Below are 13,652 nucleotides of genomic sequence, written 5' to 3'. Positions count from 1 at the left end.
ATTCATTCACATAAATCATGTATATAATGCTATTGTATTTTTTTGTTTTTATTTCTTTTAAATCCTCTAAGTTTCATGCAGTGCTGTTGTGTGCACACATGATTTTTCTCAGTTTTTTGGCATTTGCAGGGAAAAATCTTTGGGAGGAGGTTACTCTGCAGATGTATGCTGTCTACAGTGTAAGTCTGGCCAGTCCTAATTGGTGCTGTAATGTAAAAAAAAACTGGGAGCTGCTATGAATTAAAATATATTCTGTTAGAACCTCCAGCTGCTAGTACTCACCCACACTCTCATAAGTGTGACTCAAAACAGTTTAACCACTTTCTGCCCGTAGGCCGTCATATGACGTCCTGGACTTTGAGTGGGGACATCTGAATGATGCCTGCAGCTACAGGCATCATCCAGATATCATCTTTTTCAGCCAGCGATTTTGTGCACCATAGGAACAATCACAGCAGTTCAGCAGCTCGATCGTTCTGACAGGCGGCGGGAGGGGACGTCCCCCACCCCGACCTCGCCGCCCTCTGTTGCTTCTCCCGGTTCGCCCTGCAATCGGCAAGCTGGAGAACGAATCGGTCGCCGACGGAAGTTGATAAAGGAGATTTCTGGTGACCAGATGGTCCCCAGTCATCTCCCCGCATGCTCACGCACAGAAGCGAACGCATACGTAAGTCGTGCCCACATATGTAATCGGCATACAAATCACACGTGTGAGGTATCGCCACGTGCGTTAGAGCAAAAGCAACAAATCTAGCCCTAGACATCCTCTGTAACTCTAAACAGGTAACCTGTAAAAAAATGTAAAGTGTCGCCTATGGAGATTTTTAAGCACCAAAGTTTGGCGCCATTCCACAAGTGTGCGCAATTTTAAAGCGTGACATGTTAGGTATCTATTTACTCTGGGTAACATCATCTAACATTATACGAAAAAATTGGGCTTTGTTTTGTTTTTAATTAATGAAACTGGTTTTTTTTTCCCCCAAAAAAAGAGTTTTAAAAATTGCTTCGCAAATACCGTGTGACATACGTGTGCAACGACCACCATTTTATTCCCTAGGGTCTCTGCTAAAAAAACATATAATGTTTGGGGGTTCTGCGTAATTTTCTAGAATTTTTTTTTTTTTTTTTTACATGTAGGAGCAAAGTGCCAGAATTGCCCCGGAAGGGAAGTGGTTAAACACACAAAATGTACAGCGTTTAAAGTTCACCTTTGCTCACCTTTTATTTTTTAAATCCAGCTCCCCTATGTACCAATATAGAATTAATGTACTTATTTTGCAAAAATATCAAAGCTACAGCTAAATCTACAGACACTTACTTCACTTGTCCCCATCCATGTTTCCAAACGTATCCATTAATTTTGCCTTGCTTCCTGGTCAGACTATAGGTCATGACACAGGAAGGAGTTGACCAGCTGACCCTGCATCATCCACCCTCTGACCTACCTACCCACTCTCAGCTGCACATTTTTTAAATGAAATGCAACCAATCATTGACTTCACTGTCCTCATGGAAGTTTGTACAATCAGATTGTATAATGTATGGTCATCTTTATACACCTAAAATTACTAGTTGCGTGCCATTAATTCTTAACGGCAGAGCAAACACAGAAGCAAACACACATTTTGCCACGAGTGGAAAATGCTGCAAGTTGCACAGTAAAAAACACGCAACCCACAAAATGCCAAAATGTCCCATGAGCCATATGTAGTGCAGCCAATTGAAATCAACAGGCTGCCCTAAGCGTGTCAATGGAAAAACTAGCCACAAAATGTGCGCTCCCACTATGCTAAATGTGAATGGGGCCTGAAAGTGAAATTGTTGCGTTAACACATGAACAATGAGGCTCTATTCACCTCTGTGTGTTTCCTTGCATTTCAGAAATGCGCTGCACCAATTATCACATTTAAAACTGCACCAATCTCTGCTCCAAAGTCCTGAAGCTTCTTTGGGGCAATTGTTGCATGTAGGGCAGCCCATTCAGGTGGATGGGCTGCCCTATGTGCGATGAGTGAAAATGCTCCAAAACGCCTCCCCCCCTCACTTAAAGAATGCATGTGGGAATGCGAGTTCCCGCTATGCAGAGATGTGAACAGTGTTTGACAGCTGAGTGCTTGCCCACTCCCTCCTATGTACTTGTATAAACATGGCGATACAATATGCAATCTGATTGTATATTGTGTATTTAGTGAGAAGGGTGATCACTGATTGATTGCATTTAATTTAAAAAACGTGCAGCTCACCTTTTAATTGTCACCTCTGTCTCTTAGTCCCTTTATGATAGATGGCCAATAAGGCGTGTCCATTTTGTATGTTATGAAGACACATAAGCAAATGGCTATGCAGTTTCTTACTATAATGTATATTATATTGTGTCTTGTTTGGCATTTATTTGTCTTTCTTTGAATGTTATGTCAAAAAAATATATCCAAAAATAAAGATTATATAAAAAACGTGCAGCTGGGAATGGGTGGGTAGGTAGGAGGATAGATGATGCAGGGTGTGTGCTAATGAGGTCAGCTGGTCAACTCCTTCCTTTATCATGACCTATAGTCTGACCAGAAAGTAAGGCAAAAGGAATGGATACGTTTGGAAACATGGATGAGGACAAGTGAAGTAAGTGTCTGTAGATTTAATGGAAAGCTTTGATATTTTTGCAAAAAAAGTACATTAAATGGGTTGTAAAGGTTCAGGGTTTTAAAAAACAAAAAACAAACATGTCATACCTAACTCCACTGTGCAGTTGGTTTTGCAGAGTGGCCCCGATCCTCCTCTTCTGGGGTCCCTCAGCGGCACTCCTGGCTCCTCCTCTTCGAGTGCCCCCTCGGAGAAGCGCTCTCCTTCGTGGACACCCGTGCGGGCGCACTCCCGTGTCCTGCTTCTGCATCTATTGACACAGAAAGCAGGACCTGGCCCCGGCGCCCGCGTTGCTATCAATCTATCCAATCAGGACACGAGACACTGGCCGGAGCTGGTGTGCTCGTTCCCGTCGTGGGAAACACAGAGCTCAGGTAAGTATAACGGGGGCTCGGGGGGGCTGCTGGGCGACAGAAGATTTTTCACCCTAATGCATTAAGGTGAAAAAAAATGAGGGTTTACAACCCCTTTAATGCTATATTGGTACATAGGGGAGCATGAATTTAGAAAATAAAAAAAAGGTGAACAAAGGTGAACTAATCCTTTAACTCTCTTATGGCTCAAACGCATATGACAATACAACACCTTCCATAAAACAATACAATATTTCTACCAAAAAACAAAAACAATAAAGTCTCTTGAAATCAAACTTTGTGGAATTTCTTATTTCCAAGAAGCTCAATAAATCCAATGTTCTTTTTACGCAAAATTAATGCAGTTGTGTTATAATACTTGATTGATGCTGTGCCAGTCACATGACTAAAAAAAAAAACAGTTTCAGAAGAGCAATTCAAATTATATTATAAATCTCAAATAACTGTTTTACAGTTCCCTATGAATCTTTATTGAACAAAATGTGTATTTTTATACATTAACTACTTAACCACTTCAATACAAGGCACTTATACACCTTCCTGCCCAAGCCAATTTTCAGCTTTCAGCGCTGTCGCAATTTGAATGACAATTGCGTTGTCATGCAACACTGTACCCAAACAAATTTTTTATCATTTTGTTCCCACAAATAGAGCTTTCTTTTGGTGGTATTTGATCACCTCTGCGATTTTTATTTTTTGTGCAACAAATAAAAAAAGACCGAAAATTTTGAAAAAAAAAGTTTTTTTTTGTTTCTGTTACATTTTTTTGTAAATAAGTAAGTTTTCTTCTTCAATGACGGGCACTGATATGGCTGCACTGACGGGCACTGGTAAGGTGGCACCAATAATGGGCAATGATAGGCGGCACTGATGGGCACTGATAGGTGGCACTGGTATGCGGCACTGATAGGCACTCATAGGCAGCACTGATGGGTACTTATGGGTGGCACAGATAGCTGGCACGGATGGGCACTGATGGTTACTGATAGGTGGGCACTGATGTCACTGATGGGTGGCATTGCTGAGCATCACTTGTCTGTACTGATCCATAATGTTGCCAGTCAGTGCCCATTTGTGGGCACTGACTGGCATGTATTGGGCATTTTTTTTATATGTGGATGGTCATGGGATACATACCTGGCCATCCACATGCTGGGGGCTTCCCTGGTGGTGGTCCTGGCGGCTTCCTTGGTGGTCCAGTGCGGGCATCCGCGGGGGGGGGGGGCTGCGCTAAACAATCAGCGCAGACCCCCCCTATCAGGAGAGCCTCCGATCGGCTCTCCTCTACTCACATCTATCAGACGCGAGTGAGGAAAAGCCGATCAACGGCTCTTCCTGTTTACATCGTGATCAGTTGTGATTGGACACGGCTGATCACGTGGCAAAAGGCCTCCGTCGGAGGCGCAGACCCCCCCCTGTCAGGAGAGCCTCCGATCGGCTCTCCTCTACTCACATCTATCAGACGCAAGTGAGGAAAAGCCGATCAACGGCTCTTCCTGTTTACATCGTGATCAGTTGTGATTGGACACGGCTGATCACGTGGCAAAAGGCCTCCGTCGGAGGCGCAGACCCCCCCCCTGTCAGGAGAGCCTCCGATTGGCTCTCCTCTACTCACATCTATCAGACGCGAGTGAGGAAAAGCCGATCAACGGCTCTTCCTGTTTACATCGTGATCAGTTGTGATTGGACACGGCTGATCACGTGGCAAAAGGCCTCCGTCGGAGGCCGCCGTCGGAGGCGCAGATATACTGCAGCAGGGCGGCTCTATTGCGTGAAACAACGTGCCTGTACATCATTTCGTGCAATAGACAGTGGGGGCACGTGATTGGACAGAGGGGGAGCCAATCAGTGGGTCCGGCGGACCCGATGTTCGCCAGCCACCCATGATCGTTCCCCAGAAAGTCAAGATATCCGGTCTGACTTTGTAAAAAAAATATGGGAGAAAGTTGCGCTACTAATGAATCACAAAAAAAGAAAAAACATACAAATCAGCAGCTAGCATCAACAATGTGATAAATTGTGTAAGAACATAGAAAAATATAAAATGCAGCTCTAATGCCGCATACACACGACCGGACTTTACGGCATACTTGGTCCTGACAATTCGATCGTGTGTGGGCTCCAGCGGACTTTTCCTTCCCCAAAAGTTTGACGGACCTAGAAATGAAACCTGTTTCAAATCTTTTCGACGGACTCGAGTCCGGTCGAAAAGTCAGCTCGTCTGTATGCTAGTCTGACAGACAAAAACCGACGCTAGGGCAGCTATTGGCTACTGGCTTTGAACTTCCTTGTTTTAGTCCGGTCGTACGTCATCACGGACGAATCCGTCGGACTTTAGTTGATCGTGTGTAGGCAAGTCCGTTTATTCGGAAAGTCCGTTGTAATGTCCGTTAAAAAGTCCACCGGACAAAGTCTGCCGTAAAGTCCGGTCGTGTGTACGCGGCATTAGAGAACACAAACCCACCAGGATAAACCTTAGGAGTAAGTATTCAACTGGTTAATCATAAATGGTGAAAGGAGTAGTATGCAAATAAACACTGAAAGTGATGAGTGCATAAATGATGCCAAAAGGACTCATATACAGTGGGGACGGAAAGTATTCAGACCCCCTTAAATTTTTCACTCTTTGTTATATTGCAGCCATTTGCTAAAATCATTTTCCAAGTTCAAGTAATATCCCACAATAAATATGACAAAACCATGAAATTGACTGTTCCTTGAGTTAATTGATCGTGAGGAGGATGGTAGCAGGGTAATTGGCAGATTGCTAAGTAACCAAATCAGCAGCCCTTACGTGGGTACCGCTACACTCATATTCATGCTCGTATACACTGTTCACATGCTAATACTTCTAGGTAAAGAGGCAATAGATGTACTATTCCAGCGCATGTGTGCATATGAATTAGCGTGTGTACTTGGTGCCCCTATTTAAACTGGCCTGTCACCATGAGCAGTTTGTCAGGAAGCAGCAGCCAGGAGACCAGATATGTAGCTAAACAAGAAAACAGGGACCAGACCATATATGTATATCTTTAACCACTTGCCGACCAGCCGCCATCATTGTACTGCAGCAGGTCGGCTCCTTACCATGATTCGCCGTCATTATAAGTCGGCTCGGGAACTCTATTCTGTGGTCAGCGGGGAAGCCAATCAGCGGGTGGGACAGACTCGATGTCCGCCGGCCACCCCCGATCGTTCCCCACCAGTGACAGAACGGAATCTGCCTATGTAAACAAGGCAGATCTTTGTTCTGACGGGAGATCACAAAGATCCTGTCTTTCTGCTATGCAGGAAGACAGATCTGTGCGTTTCCCTAGGCAGCCCATCCCCCATACAGTTAGAAAACACCTGCAGGAAACACATTTATCCCCTTGATTGCCCCTGATGTTAACCCCTTCCCTGCCAGTGTCATTAGTACAATAACAGTGCATATTTTTAGCACTGATCACTGTAATAATGTCACTGGTTTCCAAAAAAGTGTCAAAAATGTCAGGCGTCCGATCTGTCTGCCGCAATTTCGCAGTCCTGCTAAAAATCGCAGATCACCTCCATTACCGTCTATGTTGTAGATGCTATAACTTTTGCGCAAACCAATCAATATACTCTTATTGCGATTTTCTTTACCAAAAATATGTAGAATATTATATATCGGCCTAAACTGAGGAACAAATGTGTTTGTTTTTTTTATATTTTTTGGAGAGATATTTATTATAGTAAAAAGTAAAAAAAATAGCTTTTTTTTCAAAATTGTAGTTTTTTTTTTGTTTATAGCGCAAAAAATATAAACCACAGAGGTGATCAAATACCACCAAAAGAAAATTCTATTTGTGGGGGAAAAAAAGGACATAAATTTTGTTTGGGTACAGCATTGCACGACCACGCAATTGTCAGTTAAAGCGACGCAGTGCTAGCGTCCCCGGAAGTTTAGTATTCCCAAAAACGCAGTGTTAGCGGGATCAGCCCAGATACCTGCTAGAATCCGCGTTTAGCCCCTCCACCCAGCCCAGCTCAGCCCACCAAAGTGCAGTATCAATCGATCTCTGTCACTTACAAAACACTAAACACAAAACTGTGTTCGCAGTTTTTTTGGTAGCGTTTGAAGCAGTCACTGACAGTCAGGTGCTCTTTTTTCCTGTGAGTCTCACTAGCCGTACCAGTAAATTTAGAGGCCAAAATGTCCAATCGAAGGTACACTAGTGAAGAGGCCTACACATTTCTGAGCATGACAGATGAGAGTGAAGAGGAAGCCACCCATCTGTCAGATTCAGGCTCAGAATACGATCCTGTAGACAGCAGCGGCACCCTGACAGATAGCTCTGACGCGTAGTGGTCCCTGCTAAAGACAGGTGTACCTGACCCCCTTCTTCTGCTGTTGTTGAGGTGCAAGAACCGCAGGGCTCTCGTATGGTGCAGAGAGCCAGTACTAGTGACGCTCCTTCTGGTGAGCTGGCAAGCACCAGCGGGCCTAGTACATCCTGGTCGTACATCCAGCACTGCAGTAACACTTGGTGACGTGGCGAGTCCCATAAGTGCAGTTCAAGCTGGTGAGGTGGCTAAGCACAAGTAGTGTCCCGCTGCCACCAAGAAGACAAAGACAGGCCCGTCGAGCCCATAGTGCCCTTCCTTCTACAATTGCCAATCCAATTGGAAGCCCACCACTTCTGCAGCACCCGTACTTCCCCCATTCACTAGCCAACCCGGAATTCAGATGGAAACAGTTGATTTTACGCCACTATTTATTCCCTGTTTTTACAGAAGATCTCTATAGATCTATTGTGGACCAAAGCAATTTGCATGCTGGTCAATTCATCACCGCTAATCCCCAGTTGACCCTTGCCAGAGATTGGAGACCTATCACGGTCTCCGAACTTAAGACCTTCCTGGGCTTATCCCTCCTCATGGGCATAACTTAAAAAAGTGAGTTTCGGTCATATTGGTCCACTGACCCAATTCACCATATGTCCGTGTTCTCTGCTTGCATGACCAGGACACGATATGAGCAGATCTCGCGGTTCATGCATTTCAATGACAATGAACTCAGTCATCCTCGGGGTGAACCTGAATACGATTGGCTCTACAAAATTCGGCCCCTCGAAAACCACTTCAACCAACAGTTTGCAGCCTTGTTTACTCCCGATTAAGCTGTCTGCGTTGATAAGTTCCCGATTAAGTTTTCTGGCCACTTGTCATTCAAACTGTATCTTCCCAGCAAGCGTGCCAGGTATGGGGTCAATATGTATAAGCTCTGTGACAGGGCAACAGGCTATATATATAGTTTTATGGTTTACGAGGGAAGAGATAGTTACATAGAGCCGGAGAACTGCCCAGACTACATAGGGAGCGCTGGTAAGATTGTGTAGGACTTGGTGTCACCCTTATTCGGAAAGGGGTACCACTTGTAAGTGGACAATTATTACACAAGCGTGACACTTTTTAGTCAATTGCTTGATCATGGAATTGGCACAAAAGGCACCGTGTGATCTAATCGCTGGGGCTTACATTGTTAGTAAGGTTGAATAAAGACACCAGTCCATCCAGTTCAAACTGAGTGAGTGTGGGTGTGTGTCTACAATTGTCCCTAACCCTGTACATCCCACACTCACATCAGTCCCTACCCTCAATCCAAGGTCCCCATTCATATACTAGGGCCAATTTTGGACAGAAGCCAATTAACCTACCAGCATGTCTTTGGAGTGTGGGAGGAAACCGGAGTACCCGGAGGAACATGCAAACTCCAGGCAGGTAGTGTCGTGGTAGGGATTCGAACCAGTGACCCTTTTTACTGCTAGGCGAGAGTGCTACCCACTATATCACTGTGCCGCCCTAAACCCCAGCGGCTTGTAGATTCATGTCTTAGGCTGGGGGAGAGAGCCGGCTTGAGATGTAATAATTTGCTCGCTGTGAAGTGGAGAATGTTTTTGTTCTGTCCTCCCTTCACACAGACACGACAGTCCAAATTGAAATGGCGACTGGTGTTGTGGAGAAACCCCTCTGTGTCCACGAATACAACTTTAATATGGGAGGGGTGGACCTCAACGACCAGTTGATGGTGCCGTACTTAATTGCCTTAAGGCCAGACGCTGGTACAAAAAATTGTCTGTATACTTAATTGGCTCTGCTGAACGCTTATGTGCTATACAAAGCTTCAGGACGAACTGGATCCTTCCTTAAAATCCAGGAAGAGATCAACACAGCCCTTCTGTTTCCAGACGGTGCTGTGGCCCAACTTCCCAATGTAAATGCAGTGAGCCGGCTGCATGGGAGGCATTTTCCGTATGTCCTCCCTGTTACCCCTACCAATCGATCACCCCAAAGAAGATGTATTGTCTGTAGTAAGCGCGGATTTAGGCCTGACACCCGCTATTGTTCTCGATCCTGTCCTGACCAACCTGGTCTCTGCATCCGTGAATGTTTCGACACACACACTAGTGGAGTATTAGCGTAGGGTACAGCACTGCACAGACTAGGACACACTTTCACAGGGTCTCCAAAGATGCCATCGCATTTTTAGAGACCCAAACCTGGAACCGTTACAGTTACGAAGTGTAAAAAAAAAAAAAAAAGTTAAAAAACAAAAAATTTCAAATAAAAAAAAAAAAGACAAAAATAGTTGTCATTTTATTCTTTCTCTATTGTTCTGCTCTGTTTTACTGTATTTTTCAACTGCAATGTTTTATTGGTACTATGTTTTATCATGTTTTCTTTTCAGGTATGTAATTCTTTTATACTTTACTGTTTACTGTGTTTTATTTGTTAACCATTATTTTCAGGTACGCCATTCAGCTGTAGCACTAATTTATTTATCTTGACAGCAACAGCGTTTGCTCTCACGATACATAAATCAGCGACTCCAGCTCTGTAGGTGGTTATTTCACCACTACAGTTAAAAAAAAAAAAAAAATGGACATATATGCCAAAGCATAGGGGCAAGGGTGGAGGGGCGATTTGCCCCTAACATTAGGGGTGGATTGCCCATATGCTTCAGCATATATTTTTCACTCTTTTTTTGGCACAGATTGTTGTTGTTTTACTGAGTTAATGTTTTATTGTTTGCTTTTCAGGTATGCCATTCAGCTGCAGCACCAATTTATTTATCTTGACAGCAACAGCGTTTGCTCTCACAATACATAAATCAGTGACTCCAGCGCTGTAGGAGGCGATTTCACCACCACAGTTAAAAAAAAAAAAAAAACGGTGTATGCCCATCATTAGAAGTGGGTGGATGCAGGGCAGTATTCTAATGGTAGGAATATCCACCGATCAATCTCTTTTTTCGTTCAGCACACAGACTGCATGAAAAAAAAAGAACATTAGAATACATGCCCAGCAAGGACCAGCAACATACTGGTATGTTGCTGGACTTTGAGTGGTTATACTAAAATGATGCCTGCAGGTTTAGGTATCATCTTGGTATCGTTCTTTTCAGCCAGCAGGTATGTTTCATGTAAAAGCAATCCTAGCGGCTAATTAGCTAGGATTGATTAATGGTTTTCTCTGGCTCTCCTGTCCCACCGGGGAAACTGAGAATGCAGCCGGTGGTTCCGCCAGCTGACCATAGAGCTGATCGAAAACGAGAATGGCTCCAATCATCTCTATGGCCTAAGAAACGGGAAGTTACGAGCATTTCATGACTTCGGTTTCGCCAGATATAAACAGCGCCATTGGGAAATTGGGAAAGCATCCTAGCACACAGATCTTGGGGTGGTCAGATGCTTTGAGGGCAGAGGAGAGATCTAGAGTCTAATAGATCCCAATTAAAAAAAAAAAGGAGTACCTGTCTACCTATTGCTATCATAGGGGATATTTACATTGTGATAACAATAAAAATGCTTAAAAAAATAAATAAATAAAAGGAACAGCGTAAAAATAAAAAAAAATCTAGAAAAAAAAAGAGCACCCTTGCCCCCCCCCCCGTGCTTGCGTGCAATGGCGAACGCAAGTGTCGGTCTTGTGTCATACAGTATGTATACAGCAATTGCGCCATGCATGTGAGGTATCACCGTGAACGTCGGATTGAGGGCAGTAATTTTAGCAGTAGACCTCCTCTGTAAATCTAAGGTGGTGACCTGCAAAGGCTTTTAAAAATGTATGCAGTTTGTCGCCGATGCACGGTTGTGCGCAATTTTAAAGCATGTCACGTTTGGTATCTATGTACTCGGCATAAGATCATCTTTTATATTTTACCAAACATTTGGGCAATATAGTGTTTTAGTGCATTAAAATTCAAAAAAGATTTCTTCCAAAAAATTGCGTTTGAAAAATCGCTGCGCAAATACTGTGTTAAAAAAAAAATTGCAACACCCACCATTTTAATCTGTAGGACCTTTGCTTTAAAAAAAATATATAATGTTTGGGGGTTCACAGTAATTTTCTAGCAAAAAAAAAAAAATTTAAACAAAAAGTGTTAGAAAGGGCTTTGTCTTCAAGTGGTTAGAAAAGTGGGTGATGTGTGGCATAAGCGTCTAATGTTGTGCATAAAATACAAGGACAGGTCAAAATGACCCCTTTTTGGAAAGTAGACACCCCAAGCTATTTGCTGATAGGCATGTTGAGTCCATGGAATATTTTATATTTTGCCACAAGTTTCGGGAAAGTGACAATACTTTTTTTTTCACAAAGTTGTTACTAAATGTTATACTGCTCAAACATGCCATGGGCATATGTGAAATTACACTCTGTTGCTCCTCCTGAGTACAAGGATACCACGTGTGGGACTTTTTGGGAGCTTAGCCGTGCACAAGCCCCCGAAAATCAATCACCGCTTTCAGGAATTCTAAGGGTGTAAAATGGTGATTTCACTTCTCACTACCTATCACAGTTACAGAGGCCCTGAAATGTCCAGATAGCACAAAACCCCCCCAAAAGACCCCATTTTGGAAAGTAGACACCCCAAGGTATTTGCTAAGAGGCATGGTGAGTATTTTGCAGCTCTTATTTGTTTTTGAAATGAAGAAAGAAAAAGGAAATTTTTTTTTTTTTTATTTTTTCAATTTTCAAAACTTTGTGACAAAAAGCGAGATCTGCAAAATACTCAACATGCCTCTCAGCAAATAGCTTGGGGGTGTCTACTTTCCAAAATGGGGTCATTTGGGGGGGGGGGGGGTTGTGCTATCTGGACATTTAATGGCCTCCGAAAATGTGATAGGTAGTGTGGAGTGAAAAATTTTTTTACACCCTTAGAAAGCCTGAAGGCGGTGCTTGGTGTTCGGGGTCCTGTACGCTGATAGACTGCCAAAAAGTCCCATACATGTGGTATCCCCGTACTCGGGAGAAGCAGCAGAATGTATTTTGGGGTGTAATTTCACATATGCCCATGGTATGTTTGAGCAATATATCATTTCAGTGACAACTTTGTGTAAAAAAAAATGTTGTCATTTTTCAATCACTTATGACAAAAAAAATATTTAATGTGCTCAACATGCCTCTCAGCAAATTCCTTGGGGTGTCTACTTTCCAAAATGGGATCATTTGGGGGGGGGGGGTTGTACTGCCCTGCCATTTTAGCACCTCAAGAAATGAGATAGGCAATCATAAACTAAAAGCTGCGTAAATTCCAGAAAATATACCCTAGTTTGTAGACACTATAACTTTTGCGCAAACCAATAAATATACGCTTATTGAATTTTTTTTTACCCGAGACATATGGCTGAATAAATTTTGGCCTAAATGTATGACTAAAATTCAGTTTATTGTAATTTTTTTTTAAAACAAAAAGAAAAAATATCTTTTTTTTTTTTTTTAATTTTCGGTCTTTCGTTTACATCACAAAAAATAAAAACCGCAGAGGTGATCAAATACCACCAAAAGAAAGCTCTATTTGGGGAAAAAAAAGGACACAAATTTCGTTTGGGTACAGCATTGCATGACTGCGCAAATACCAGTTAAAGCAGCGCAGTGCCAAATTGTAAAAAGTGCTCTGGTCAGGAAGGGGGTAAATCCTCCGGTCTTTAACCCTTTCATGACTAAGCCTATTTTTGAAATTTGGTGTTTACAAGTTAAAATCCGTATTTATTGCTAGAAAATTACTTAGAGCCCCCAAACATTATATATATATTTTTTAGCAGAGAATCTAGAGCATAAAATGGCGATTGTTGCAATATTTTATGTCACACGGTATTTATAAAACAAACAGTAAAGTTACCCCAATTTTTTTGTATAATGTGAAAGATGATGTTACGCCAAGTAAATAGATATCAAACATGTCATGCTTTATAATTGCACGCACTCGTGGAATGGCGAAAAACTACGGTACCTAAAAATCTCCATAGGCGACGCTTTCAATTTTTTTTTACGGTTACCAGGTTAGAGTTACAGAGGAGGTCTAGTGCTAGAATTATTGCTCTCGCTCTGACGATCGCGGCGATACCTCACATGTGTGATTTGAACACCGTTTACATATGCGGGCGCGACTTCCGTATGCGTTTTCTTTGCTGCGCGAGCTCGCGGGGATGGGGCGCTTTAAAAAATTATTTTTTCTTATTTTAATATTTATAAATCGTGTTTTAACAAAAAACTATTTTTGATGACTTTTATTGCTGTCACAAGGAATGTAAACATCCCTTGTGACAGTAATAGGTGGTGACAGGTACTCTTTATGGAGGGATCGGGGGTCTAAAAGATTACCTTGTTCATCTGATCTCT

At 42.8% G+C, this 13,652-nt stretch overlaps 1 protein-coding gene across 1 annotated transcript in view; it reads right to left on the bottom strand.

Moving 5' to 3' along the window:
* Positions 1-13,652, bottom strand: part of DMC1 (DNA meiotic recombinase 1) — a 375,853-nt gene that overhangs the window by 311,225 nt on the left and 50,976 nt on the right. The window lies entirely within an intron of this gene.

Source organism: Aquarana catesbeiana, linkage group LG07 (genome assembly GCF_042186555.1).
Source record: "Aquarana catesbeiana isolate 2022-GZ linkage group LG07, ASM4218655v1, whole genome shotgun sequence".
NCBI classification, from domain to species: domain Eukaryota; kingdom Metazoa; phylum Chordata; class Amphibia; order Anura; family Ranidae; genus Aquarana; species Aquarana catesbeiana.
Note: the sequence above shows the minus strand (reverse complement) of the source record. Positions and strands in the feature narration are given on the sequence as shown.